General features: G+C 40.0%; 1 protein-coding gene across 3 annotated transcripts in view; it reads right to left on the bottom strand.

Annotated features, from left to right (window-relative positions):
• GSG1L (GSG1 like) overlaps window positions 1-14,047 on the bottom strand; it is a 395,069-nt gene that overhangs the window by 379,265 nt on the left and 1,757 nt on the right. The window lies entirely within an intron of this gene.

The following is a 14,047-nucleotide window of genomic DNA, read 5'->3' as shown; positions in this document are numbered from 1 at the left end:
CTGATTAATTGCTCCCCATAGTCAACCCCAGCAGTAATTCTAGCAGCACTTCAATCCTTGGAATGGTCAGTTTTGTGCCAACTACTTCTGGCACTAATGGAACCATAGTCAAAGTTGTCATGACCACCTGAGCTACGCTGGCAGGGGCAGCAACAAGCCTGAGGCTAATTCTGCTGGAGGCACCACCACTGGTTGGTATCACAGTTGAGGTGAGAAGCCTGGAGAAATTCTTCCCATCTCAAAAATCAGAGGGATCACCTCAGAATTGGAGTTTTGGGGACTCAGGTGTAGGTTTCACTGTAGAGCCACTGATATTATTTCCAGTTGCCAGAGTTCAATACTCCATTTGGTGTCATCCTAAATGCTGAAGATAGTGTTACTCAATGGTTAAATTCTGAATTCTTCAAGCCATTCGTACACAGAATTTTGAGATCGAGGTGATTTCTTCAACATATTAAGCCCTGCAAGCTAACGTTTTCAATGACTGACTTTTCTTTCAGAGGCAGTTTTCATGCAAAAATTAGCATTTCAAGATCTTCCTGAAGGCTAATGGATACAACACAAGATTCTAATTTGAGCCCAAAGTTATGCTATACCATATATGTCCTGCCATTTTTTTCATTGAAAATCTTCTTACTCTGGGTAGCCATCAATTTATTTTTCTTAACACTCCTTCAGTCAGAAGATAGTCCCTTGTACTCCTCAAAAAAATCCAAATCAACATACATTCCACTATATTTTGGCTTTGCAGTAGTTGCTGTGACTTAAAATGTCTAATAAGTAATTCAAATCTAATCTGGCAACTGAGTTTAGAGCCAGACTGAAAAACTGCATGGCAGGTCAACCAATGCAATTTGCACCAATAGGATTGAATAAGGAGTGTGATTTGGAACTCCCACAGCTTCTCCTCTATAACAGAACAAGCTTTCTCTTACACACATTGACTCTACAGGGATGTGTGAACATACCCTCACACACAGGTTTAGGCAATAGCAACATTTGATGTTCAGCACTTATCTCAGCTATTTGAGAATCTACTGTATTGTCTAACTGATCTCCTGAGGCTATAAAGGTTTGATTTCAGGCTTGGCAAAGCTTTTCCTTGGTTGTATTGTCCTTTTCCAGTCTTCAGTCTGTTGAGCCAACATACTATGCACCATATCCCTGGAGTAACTCTGATTCTGCCTGCTGTTAGTTACCATTGTGCCAGAGAAACAGCTAAGGGAGGACAGAGGGTACATCTCATCACCATCCCTAAGACAGCAGCCTCAGGGTCACAGCTCCAAAAACCCTAAATCTATACTAACAAAAAGCACCACCCCCACAGCAGACAAAATGGGGTTGGTAGAGACAGAATGCTTTCAGCACATGTGAAAATGCACTGACCCTCCACCACTGGTGATCTGGGATTTCAGCTTCAAACTGGGAACTCATTTCCTAGGACAAGCTACTTAGAGCTCCCAATACATGACTTTTAGCAATGGCTTTTCACCTCAACTGAATGATTAGAAAAGCGTCCTATGCTTCCCTTTTGGTCCTATCTGTTCACAACAGAACGGACCTATTGTTTCATAAAGCAATTTTCCTAGGCAAAATAGCTAGCTACCTTGATATAACCGGGAACATGACATGAGCATGGAGTTGGATTCAACAAGTCAAATGAGGAGCAAATGTTTCCTCTTGGGGAACAAAACCCTAAGTCCTCTATTCATTTCCAGAAATTCAAGTAGCACACCTTATATTCTGCTACCACCACCCAAGCCCCACCCCCACACACATATACACACAAACACACATACACACACTCAAACACATACACAAACATACCTCTTACTTTCAAGATTTCCATTTGCAGACACAAGCTCTAGATTTATGCTCCATTAGTCCAGGGTGCAATGAATTCCAGTTCCCAATTAATTGTGCCAATGAGTAAGAGGGAAAGTCCAAAAAATAAATGAATTCTTGTCATTTGTTTATTTTTCAAATGTCATAGCTATGCACTACATTCTCTGCCATTCTGCCTCAGGTCCATACTAACATTCTTTAAAGCACAATATTGTACATTTTAAATCACTTTCATTTTGGACATGATTTAACCCCCTAAAAAATTAGCATCAATATGAACTGGGTAAGACTGACTAAAAAGGTATGCTCTGCTGCATACTCTAAAGGACAATGAAAGCACGCTTTGTCAAACTACTCAGGGAAGGATTCTAAACAGGGACCCTGATGGAAAAGGTTTGGTCTCTGGTTCCATGAGGATGGAAATGAGGCAATATTAACACTAATACCAGAGTTTCCACCATCAAGAAAGGTATAAGGAAACACCTTCATTTCCCCATCTTCCCCAGTCAGCATCATCATCAGGAAAGCAAGGAAATCACAGAACAAATCAGGTCCCTCACAAGTTGATAGCTGATGATTTTCCCCTCACAGTCCTGGCTTACTTTTCTCTCCTGGAGAAGAGAATAATAGAAAAAGTGGTCAGGAGATGCATGATGAATCATAGAATATAGGATCTCAAGTTGATCAGAATTTCAGAGGTCACCTTGTCTTTATTGAACAAAGTAATCTACAACATACCAGTAGAGTGGTCAGCCAACCTCACTTGAAGATCTCCAGTGAAATAGGAAGAAAATAAATATGCTATGAAGATCAGCTAAGAAAGTCAGGTAAAGTATTAACTCAATGGCTTTTGTCATTGTTTTCATTAGGGATTATCATTCAATGTCAAAAACATATAAGATAAGAATAAAAAATTTTTAAATGAGGAGGTTAGACTAGATGATCTCTAAGGTCATTGAATCTCTAAACCCTGTGTCCCACAGGGGACAGGAATATATTCCTGGGTAGCAAAACATGACTGATGTCCATAAAATCATCCCATGAAAACAATTGTCTACCTTCCACTTTCCTGAAAGACCAGCTTTGCTCTATCCTTCCTAAAATCTATCTTAATTCTTTGAAACTTCTTAAAACTCTTGAGCCCAACGAGGAAATCCCCTGGCCTTGAGAAACAAGTTCTCCAACTGTTGATCCTTTGTACTTCTTAGTGCTTTTCAATCCATTTGCATTTTTGGAAATTTTGATAGTGGGAACGAAAACCTGTACCTTATAGCCCCAATCAGAAACTGGAAAAGTCCACCCACCCAAACAATCTCATTACTCATTATTATAGAATCTTTAAAGATACGCAAATTTTAAAAGTCCAAGACCTTTACTTAATTAATTAATCACTAGGAATGCCTGGGTAATGAGCATTCCTCATTTGTAGCACTTTGGGAAAAGAAGAGGTTTAAACCCATTGGGAAGAGCAGTGCTTCTTTTTCCACTTGCAGCCCCTTTTCACGTGAGACATTTTTACATGACCCCAGGTATATAGGTATATAAAAAGGTATACATGACCTTTTCCTGTTGCCAAATTTTTCATGACGCCCACATTCATTTATACAACCCCATATCAGGTTGCAACTCACAGTTTAAGAAGCTTGGGGCTAGAGGAAATCAGGGCCAGAAATAAATGACCTTGGGGTAAAAGACTCATTGATTTTCTGATTCCTATAACAGTCCTAATGGCAAACTTGGAGGGTTTTTTTTACACAAGAGTGTCAAGACCGCAATCATTCCTATATCCCACAGAATTTTTTTAATTATTATATTTAATGGGTAATTCTGGTACTCTTACTCCTCCAGTTCCACTTACATCTTCCCACTAAACACCTATCATTAAGATCAGAACAAAAGAAGGTAGAGGAAGAAAGAATATCAGGAGTCCATGGAAATCCACTCCATTATGTGGCGAATATAGGCTCACCTCACATTGTACAAAGATGTGTTGCTAACAAATTTACGCAATTGTAGAGCACTGGAAAAGATCACCTGGGCTAGCCCACTCATTTTGCAGATGCAATTTTTTTTAAATGAAGCCCAGAAAGGTTAACTGATTTGCCCAAGGTCATACGGCTGCTAAGTAAACGAGCCAAGACTAGAACCCAGTTGTCCCATCTCCCACTCCTATGCTTTTGAAAATTTGAAACTTCATAAATTCAGATTATTAGTTTTTAAAACCAAACCACAAATTCTTTTCCAGAATATATTGATCTGTTCATCTACATTTGAATAACAGGTTTTAAAAAAAACAGGAGGTACAGAGGGGCAGCTAGGTGGTGCAATGGATAGAGCACTGACCCTGGCGTCAGGAGGAGCTGAGTTCAATTCCAGCCTCAGACACTTGACTCTAACTAGCTGTGTAGCCCTGGGCAAGTCACTTAACCCCAACTGCCTCACCAAAAACAAAAACAAAAAAACAGGGGTACACCTGTATTCCACTACCTCATACCAAGAAATCAAGATTGTCTGGTTGACAATGTTTTATTTAAATAAATGTATTATACATATAAATGCACAGTAGTCTAAATTGATGTGTCAGACCAAAAAGTTATAATTCTCTAAGAAAATAGGAAGAAACATTATGGCATCCTTTTAGTGATGGCAGCAATAAAGGTGTGAGTTTTTTCCTTGAATGAGAAAAATCCAATAAGCATGACCACTCATTGTCCCTTAAGTGCTACTGTCCACTAGTACTTAAGCATATAAGGTATTTAGTACAGACTGGGATGTGGTGGGGGCCAGAGGGAGGGAGGGAGAAGGGGAGGAAGAAAGCATCAAGTACTACTCTGAAGACTTCATTTACTATGTAAAAAAATAGGAACTTAGGAAATGAGAAAAAAAAAAACCCTACTCACAGGCTTACCCTCACCAAAGTAGAATGAAATAGTATTGGATATTACTGTCCCTGTTTTACAGATAGAGAAACTAATTCATAGAGAAAGGAAAACTTTACTCATCATCACCTTCCGCCTAAACCAGCTCCCTCCCCCAACCTTCCTACTTCTCTCAAATGCACCACCTCTTCCCAAACAAATTTAAGTTACTGAAGTTCAAAGATACAAATCATCTTGATCTGGCCCTCTCGTTACCTATATTCAATCAGTCACCACGTGTTGGTCAATGTTCCCTTGAAATGTCTCCCATTCATTCCTCTGTTCCTGCTGTCAATACACTAATCCAGACTCTTATCACCTTACACCTTGATGCCTACTAATTCAGGTCTCTCCCAACTCAAATCCATCCTACAAACTTTGATAGGAAGACTGTAATACTTCTGTGAATCAGTGGTCTCATTATGGCAGTTACTCCCTTCATTGATGCAAATCACATTCTATTCACACTTTCCTATACATTTCTTGTTCATGTCATAATTCAATTCAACAAACATTTATTAAGAGTCTACTATAGGGGCAGCTGGGTGGCGCAGTGGATAGAGCACCGGCCCTGGAATCAGGAGTACCTGAGTTCAAATCCAGCCTCAGACACTTAACACTTACTAGCTGTGTGACCCTGGGCAAGTCACTTAACCCCCATTGCCCCACACAAAGAAAGAACCTACTATGTGTGGGGCAGCTAGGTGGCACAGTAGATAGAGCACTGGCCCTGGAATCAGGAGGACCTGAGTTCAATTCTGGCCTCAGACACTTGACACTTACTAGCTATGTGACCCTAGGCAAGTCACTTAACCCCAAATGCCTCACAAAAAAAAGAGTCTACTATGTGCCAGGCACTGAACTAAGTGCTAGGGATACAAAGACAACAAAGAAAAGGTCCTTGTTTTCAAGGAACTTATATCCTTAAAAAATCTTCCCTAGAGAACCTATCTACTTGCTAGAGGCCTTCCTCTGCATCTTTTAGCATTTTCTGGTTACTCATTCCTACTATATGCCTCAGCCATCTCCTTTTCCAATCATGCATTTTCTTAATGTTTCCTTTAATGCTACTTTTGAAAACAAGGCATAATTGGTCATCTGTAGGAGTCCATTTATACCCACCAAGCATCTCTCCACTGTCCTTCAGGTCACTGAAATTTTGATTCTTCAGAGATAATGGTGCTCTATTATTTGTAGCCATATAGCATCACCAAGAGAATACTGGTGTTAAAAAGATGGGCTTTTATGTTAGGGAGCAGCTTGAGATTCCTGAAAGTATTACACAATTTCCCAAATGTAATCCAGTCTACTCTTACCTTCATTCATTTGAAGGCCATCTTCAATGTCTAACCAAGATATATGTACTCATAGACTAAATCAATGGACTGCCCATTCAACTATTTGTCATAATCTAGGAAATAGGCATTCTTCAACCACCTGACTTTTCCAGCATGAATTATTATGCCTTTTGCTTTTGAATATGTGAGATTTCATTTCATTGAAATACTAGAATATTTCAGGATTAAACAAAATTAATACAATGTTATATACAACCAGGGTCATCTTGGAGAACCTAACCATCTGTAGTGAATCCCTCTTCGATTTGGACTTTGTGCAGGATACTCTATGCCAATAGTGGACAAATTTAGCAATCATACTGTTTATACCTCCAATGACTTTGAAAATCTGAATAGCTGCAGTCAAATTAATATTCCCAAACATCCACTTCATTGTGTTGAAAAAAATCTACAGTTGCTTCACATTATCTAGAACAGCAGTCCCCCAAAATATTTGATCGCACTCCTATCAGTAAAAAAAAAAACTTTTGCACATACACACCCAAAAATATTTACTTATTTATAAATAATTTCCAAGTTAAATTAGTACTACTATACCAATAACCATATATATTACAAATGTATACAAAATTAGAAAATAAAAAGAATGGAGTTAAGATAAAATAATGTTTATCATAGAGTCACTGGAATTTAGTGTGACATGGCTTTACTTTAGGAAAATCAGTTTGGTGGCTATATAAAGGATGGCTTGGAGAAAGGAAAGGCTTGAAATAGGGAGTTTATTTAGAAGGCTACCAGGGAAAAGGTGATGTGGGCTTGAACTAGGGTTGTGGTTGATATGAATAGAAAAAAGGGGCCAGCAGAAAGCAAAAGATTTGACAACTGATTTGAGGGAGCACAAGGAGTCAAGATGACAATAAGTAGGGTCAGCTAGGTGGCGAAGTGGATAAAGCACTGGCCCTGGAGTTAGGAGGATCTGAGTTCAAATCTGACCTCAGACACTTAACACTTACTAGCTGTGTGACCCTGGGTAAGTCACTTAACCCCAATTGCCTCACACACACACAAAAAGATGACCATAAGTTTGTGAAGCCACATAACTGCACATTTGGAAAAATGGAGTAGGTTATGAGGGAAAAGATGATGTAATGAAATCTGAGATGCAGGCACAATCCAGCCATGACCACTGAAAAGACACGAGGTGATGGATTGGGGAAGAGGTGACAGAACTGCCTTGGAGAGAAAAGTTTGGCCTTTAGAAGGCACCTGTCATAATCAGCATGTGAAATATAACAGTAAATGTGGAACAGGGATGGACATAATTGAGGATTTTCCTAATGGCACCTGCACAGCTGCTGCTATGGATATCGCAATACCAGTTGAGTTATATCTGCTGTTAGGTGCCTATGCTCAAGTAAGAGAGTTGGGAGGAAGAAAGGTATGCTGGGAGATAAGTACAGGTATGGTTGTGTTAGAGAAAAATCTCTGTCTGGCAATCACTGGGAAAGAGGTATACAATTCATTTTTTCACCCTCTAATTGGTTGATCACATACCCTTTGAGGGCATTGCCCTCTTAGGGTCGAGTCACAAACCCCTAGAGGGACTTTGGACACTACTGATCTAAAATATGGCTCCTTAAACTTTTTCCACTTGCGACCCCTTTTCACCCGAGAAATTTTTACACAACCCCAGGTATATAGGCATATAAAATAGGTATACATAACCTTTTACTGTTGCCAAATTTTTCATGACCCCCACATTCAATTACACAACCCCATATGGGATTGCAACCTACAGTTTAAGAAGCTAGGATCTAAAAGAAGATTTCCAAACTTTTATGTACTAGGATGCATTTTGACATTCAAAAGGCCCTGCCCCCGCCACCACCACCACCACCTACTTATCTAATCTCTCTTGCTACTGGCCCACATTGAATGGGTTAAAAAAAAGTGAGGATGTTTCCCCAAGAGAAGACAAGAAAAACTAAGGAGATTGTATTCTCTCAATCCCTCTTCCAAATAAGAATCAGAAACAATGAAGGGAACTTTAGGCAAAAGGGCAGATTTAGACTTGATGTCAGTAAAAATGTCCTAATAATTAGAGCTGTCTGTGGAATTGGCTACTTTGAGAGATAGTAGATTCTTTTCCCTTGATAGTCTTGAAGCTGAAACTGTACAAACACTTGTTGGATATGTTATAGTGGGAAATCCTTTCATGTATGGATTGGACCAGGTGGCAGCTGAGGTCCCTTCTAACTCTCCAAGTTCCCTGAAGAAGCTACATTCATTTACAACCCAAACCTTTATTTACTTTCCCTCCTGGCCCCCCACTTCTCTAAATCCTGCCCATCTGGCTCAACCTACCTCCTCTACAAGGTTATTCATTCACTCAATCAAGGAGCATTTATTTATTAAGCAACTACTTATCTTCCAGGAACTGTCCTGATGCTGAAGATATAGAGAAGAAAACTCAAACTGTCCTTACTCTCAAGGTGCAAGGGGAGCCACTGTATACATATACATATGTATGTACATATATGTAAATATATGCACACAACCACTTGTATCTATTTAGTACACATGTGCACATATATGTGTACGCACATATTCCTGAATAAATCCCCAATAGCTATGTGTGCATACGTGGGTATACATATGTGTTACACGTGTGTACAGAATAAATGCAAGGTAGTTCAGGAGGGAAGGCACACAAGGGAGTGCATGAGCTGAGTCATGAAGGAAGTGAGGATTCTATGAGGCAGTGGTAAAAAGAACACACACCAGGAATCAGAGATGGCCAGTGCAGATGCATGGAGACAGGAAATGGAATGCTGTGTGTAAGGAACAGAGAAGACAGCTTGGCTGGACTTCGAATGTGGAAAGAGGTGCGGTTTGTGCTAAAGCTGGAAAGCTACTTTGGGGCAAAGTTGTGAGGGGCTTTAAAAGACAAATATAAGAGTTTAGATTTTATCCTGGGGCAATAGGAGGCCACTTTATTTTACTGAGTAGGAGACTGGAATTGTCTGTCTGAATTTTATATAAATCTCTTTGGCAGCTAAGTGGAGGATCAACTGGAGTAGGGAGAAACTTGGGGCAGGGAGTTCAATAATCTAGGCAAAGGGTGATGTAGAGCTGAACTAAGGTGGTAGTTGTATGAGTAGAAAGAAGTGGTCAAATGTGAGAGAGGTGTGTGAAGTTAGAAACAGCAAAATTTGACAACAGACTGAATATAACACCAAGATTGCATACCTGGGAGATGGGAAGAATGGTTCTCTTGACAGAAATAGGAAAGTTTGGTAGAAGGGTGAGTTGTTTTGGACAATGTTGAGTTTGAGATGCCCACTGAACATGCGATTTGAAATGTCCAGTAGTTGGTAATGAGGGACTGGAGCTCAGGAAAGAGACTAGAGCTGGATATATAGATCTCTGAGCTATAAAAGCCACTGAGGTCACCAAGAGAGGATAGACAGAGAAGACCCAAGACAGACACTTGAAGTATATCCACAGGATAATGAGCCAGCAAAGGAGACTGAGGAGAAGGGGTCAGATAGATTGAGGATACTTCTTCCTGAACCTCTCTAACACACATTGATTAATTGAGGTAGAATATCCATAACTAGGGAAGAGATAGACCTACTGTACTCTGATCTAGTCAGGTCAGATACTCTGTTCTGGCCACAGCACTTTTTGGAAAGATAATTGCAAGCTGGAATGCAACTGGAAGAAAACTACCAAGACAGCTGAGTAACCGGGGAATATGCTTTGCAAGGATTCATTGACTGTTTAGCCTAGAAAGGAGAAAGCTTGAATGGATGTGATCACTGTTTTCAAGTTAAAGGATTGTCATGTGAAAGGTGGCCCCAAGAAGAAATATCAAGAGCAATGGATGCAAGGAGACAGATTACTGATTAACATAAGGAAAAAGACTTCCTAATTAAAGTTACTCCGAAGTATAATAGACTGACCTGGATTATAGGGAATTCCCTATCACTACATGTCTTCAAATGGAGGCTGGATGATGACTTTTCAGGTATGTTATAGAAGGGCTTTCTGACCCCTGAGATACCTTGTGGAACTAAGGTTCTGGGGGTAGCTAGATGGCACAGTGGATAAAGCACCGGCCAAAGATTCAGAAGGACCTGATTCAAATCTGGCCTCAGACATGTGACACATACTAGCTGTGTGACACTGGGCAAGTCCCTTAACCCTCATTGTCCTACCAAAAAAAAAAAAAAAAGAAAAGGAACTAAGGTTCTGGACTTCCCTCCATTTCTGCATTCCTATAGCAAGCACATTGTCTATAACCCTCCTTTTTATGCTTAATAGTGCAGTGCTTTGAATTTTGAATTTGAATATAATTTACATATATGTATGTATAATATAATACATATTGTGTGTATGTATGTACATATACATGTAGTCAGACAGATAGATATTATGTGTATATGTCTCCTCAACTAGATTATAAGCTCTTAGAGGGAAAAGGTCATGTCTTACATTTCCTTAGTGTCACCTTAGTCCTTAGTGAGTACCATGCACACAGTAAGCCTTAATAAGTTTTTCATAAAAGTAGAGATCTCAAGTTGGAAAGGACCATAAAGCTCATCCTGGCTAATTCAATCATTTTACAAACAGGAAAACTAGAGAAAAGTGACTTGCCCAAGGTCACACAGGTTGTAAATAGGATTGAAATCCATATCCTCAGTCACCATTCCAGAGCATTTTCCACTCATCAGGGCTGCTTTTTTGAATAATTAATAAATATAAAACTTGCTGGGGGCATAAGGGGGCAGTCACCAAACAAACCACTGGGGGAAATCAAAAGTAGAAGACAGGTTTCCCATTTCCCAAATGCAGTGTACTGATTCTCAGCAGGCAGAATCTGGACTGAACACTGGGCTGGTTTTTTTGTGCAGAAGACATGATTCCTCTTCTGTATATTGAGGGAGGATGATGTTCCTTCTCAGAGGAGAGAGAAAAGATTCCTTTGTGCTAGGGTTGGTGAAAGTGTATCTGTTTTGGGGAAGGACTATAGTTTTCTTTGTAAGCACTGTGGGCTATTAGTGTGGGAAAAGGGGCTTGTTAGATTTCACTGTGACTGACCATGATGGAGAGAGGTTTTTACAGGCCCAAAGTTTCTGGTTGGGGATTTGAAGCAGGAATGTTTGCAGTATGCTCTGCCCTCAGAGGGATAGATTAGGGTCTGTATGGGTACAGTTCACAGAAACCATGAGGAAAAGGAGTAAATGAAAAAGAAATGTTCCCTTTCTTTTTGAAGCAGAGAGGTTTATTCTTAATTCTCTTCCCATGAGGGTCAGATGTCGATATAGGAGATGGTTGTTTTTCTTATGGAATCAGAAAACGTGGACCACAAAAACCTTGCTTTTAATTGTGGTGCAGTGAAACTGACAGGATTTGGCCTCACTCTTCAGCAGCACGTGGAAGGGTACTGAAGGCTTCATGAGTGACAGGCTGATCTCTACCTTCCATACCCCAAGAAGGAAAATTGAAATTTTCTGTAAGGTAAGTTTTTCATGTACCGATGATGAAGAGAAAAAAAGAGAAGGGATATATGTATCATATACGTATGTATATGAAGAGAAGGGATATATGTATCATATAGCACACCAGTGGTAAATTAGCATGGGCAATGAAAAAGACTGTATATTTAAATACTCCTAAAATCGAGGCTATATAAATGTTCATCTCAACACAGAGATAGCCAGAGAACCAAAATAAAAGGTATTTATGCACAAGAGGGATTACACCAAATCTTTTGTGTGTCCCAGACCCCTTTGGACCTATGGACTCCTCGGGATGTTTTTAAATATATAAATTAAAATGCATAGGATTGGTGACAGCTAGGTGATGGAGTGGATCAAGTACCAGCCCTGGATTCAGGAACATCTGAGTTTAAATCCAGCTTCAGACACTTGACACTTACTAGCTGTGTGACCCTGGGCAAGTCACTTAACCCTCATTGCCCCGTCCAAAAGACAACAACACAAAAAAAACCCACAAAACAAAACAAAAAATGCATAGGATTACAAAAGGAAATGAATTATATTAAAATATAGTTAGCAAAATATCTTTTTTTAAAAAAACAGTTCACAAAACCCCCTCCCCCAAAATCTAGGCCTTAAACAATCTTCCATTTATTTGTTGTTTTTGGTCCCAGATAGAATCAGTTCTAGGGCTAGAAGGGCCCTTGGATGATATCTAGTCCAATCTCCTTATTATATACAGATAAGGAAATTTTGACCTAGAGATTAAATGATTTGTCCAAGGTTACACATGTAGGAAATGCCAGAGCTGTGATTCCAATGCTGATTTTTTTACTCCAAATCTAGGACTTTCTTCACTATACTAAACTACATTTAAAGGCATCTCTGCTTTAGCTCCCCCAAATAGCCCTCTGCTCATGTGCCACCTTACCTTGGTATACTTCCCTCACCCCACCCTAACCCATCTTCCTTCCCCTCACTAGTACAACCAGGTCCAAACTGTGTTTTAACCCAGGTTTACTGAAGGTGAGACTTGTATAGAAGGGAAGAATTCCTGAGAACTGAATCAGAGGCTCCAAACTAATAAAAAAAAAACCTTCCTTCCCCTCTGAAGCAACAGCTGAAAAGTCTCGGTTGAGAAAACTACATGAAAAGTAGTAGCTGTATCCCTGACTCTAGCTGTCAGAGAGGTCCTGGGGGGGCGGGGCATTATTATGTGCATATTTTAGAAGGAATATGGTATTTTCCTGGGAAAGAGGAACTCATGGCAATTTATGTGTTTTATTCAAGGACTCAGAAATGCTTTCTTTAAGGGGAAGAATGGCTTATAGGCCAGAAGGGTTATGATTTTTCAAGTGTCAAGGTATTATGAAAATTTCTGTGTGGGTGGTTAAGGCTGTGGCTTATGAGCTTATGAAAAGCAATTAATTAGTTTTGTGGTGGTATAGTGGAATGAGTAGTAGACTGGAAATCACTGCATTATGGGATTTAGCCTGGAAGGGGTCTTAGAGGTCAGAGTTCAAATCCAGGTCATCAGAATACAAATCCAATGTTCTTTTGAGCGTTGTATGATGTCTCAGGAGACCTGGGATCTAGCACCAACTCTGTAGTTTACTTGCGTGACTTTAGCCAGAGTGGTTTTCCCTTTCCAGCTTTCAGATTTCTAATCTGTGAGATTATAGTTTTGGACTAAGTGTGCTTCCAGAATTTCAATCTAGAATAGGACTGAAATATAGAAAAGTCCCATGAGTAAGATAGGAAGTTAGAGAGCAAATCAATCCTGATCCATAAGTAAAAGCTACTCGCTGGCAAAAAAATAAAAAATACAGTATAGAAAGAATCAGCAGGTTTATAAGCAACAGAAAGTACAATTCAGAAAAGTTACATCTAGTGTCAAAAAATAACAAGCTACACTAGGCAGCCTCCAAGGAGGAAAAAAAAATCTGATCCTGTTCTGAGTACAAGCTATCAGGCAGCTAGCTCCTGGGCTGAAGTACTTGAGACCTTCACCCTGCCCTTTAAACTAGCTCCAGCAGCAGCATTTTTCTCTTCCCAAAAGGAATGCCAATGCAACCAGACTGGTCGGCTTACCAAAGACTCTGAGGATGGATGTTCACTTCCACCACCACTTGAACATCCGCAGGCATATTCATATTGCCCTGCAGAACTAAGCTCCCATCGAATGAATTTTAACCTTCTGAAAAGGGGGAAAGGTGTCAATTCATTCGGGAAGCATCTCCCCCTGTGACCATCAATCAGGGGCTAGCGTTACAACCCAACATTAACCGGTAAAAAGCTCTCAAGGTCCACAGGCCTCGATTTATAGATGCCTGCTGCCTTCCCAAGGGCCTTTGCCAGAGGCCATCTCTCACCCAGACACTTCTAGCTTTTGCTAGAGCCTTGTTCTTAAGCTTTGTAGCACTCTTACTTCGCTTTGTGGCCAGGAGAAGAGCACTCAAAGATGTAGAAGGAGAGGAGCCAA

Source organism: Dromiciops gliroides, chromosome 1, assembly GCF_019393635.1.
Source record: "Dromiciops gliroides isolate mDroGli1 chromosome 1, mDroGli1.pri, whole genome shotgun sequence".
Lineage (NCBI taxonomy): Eukaryota > Metazoa > Chordata > Mammalia > Microbiotheria > Microbiotheriidae > Dromiciops > Dromiciops gliroides.
Note: the sequence above shows the minus strand (reverse complement) of the source record. Positions and strands in the feature narration are given on the sequence as shown.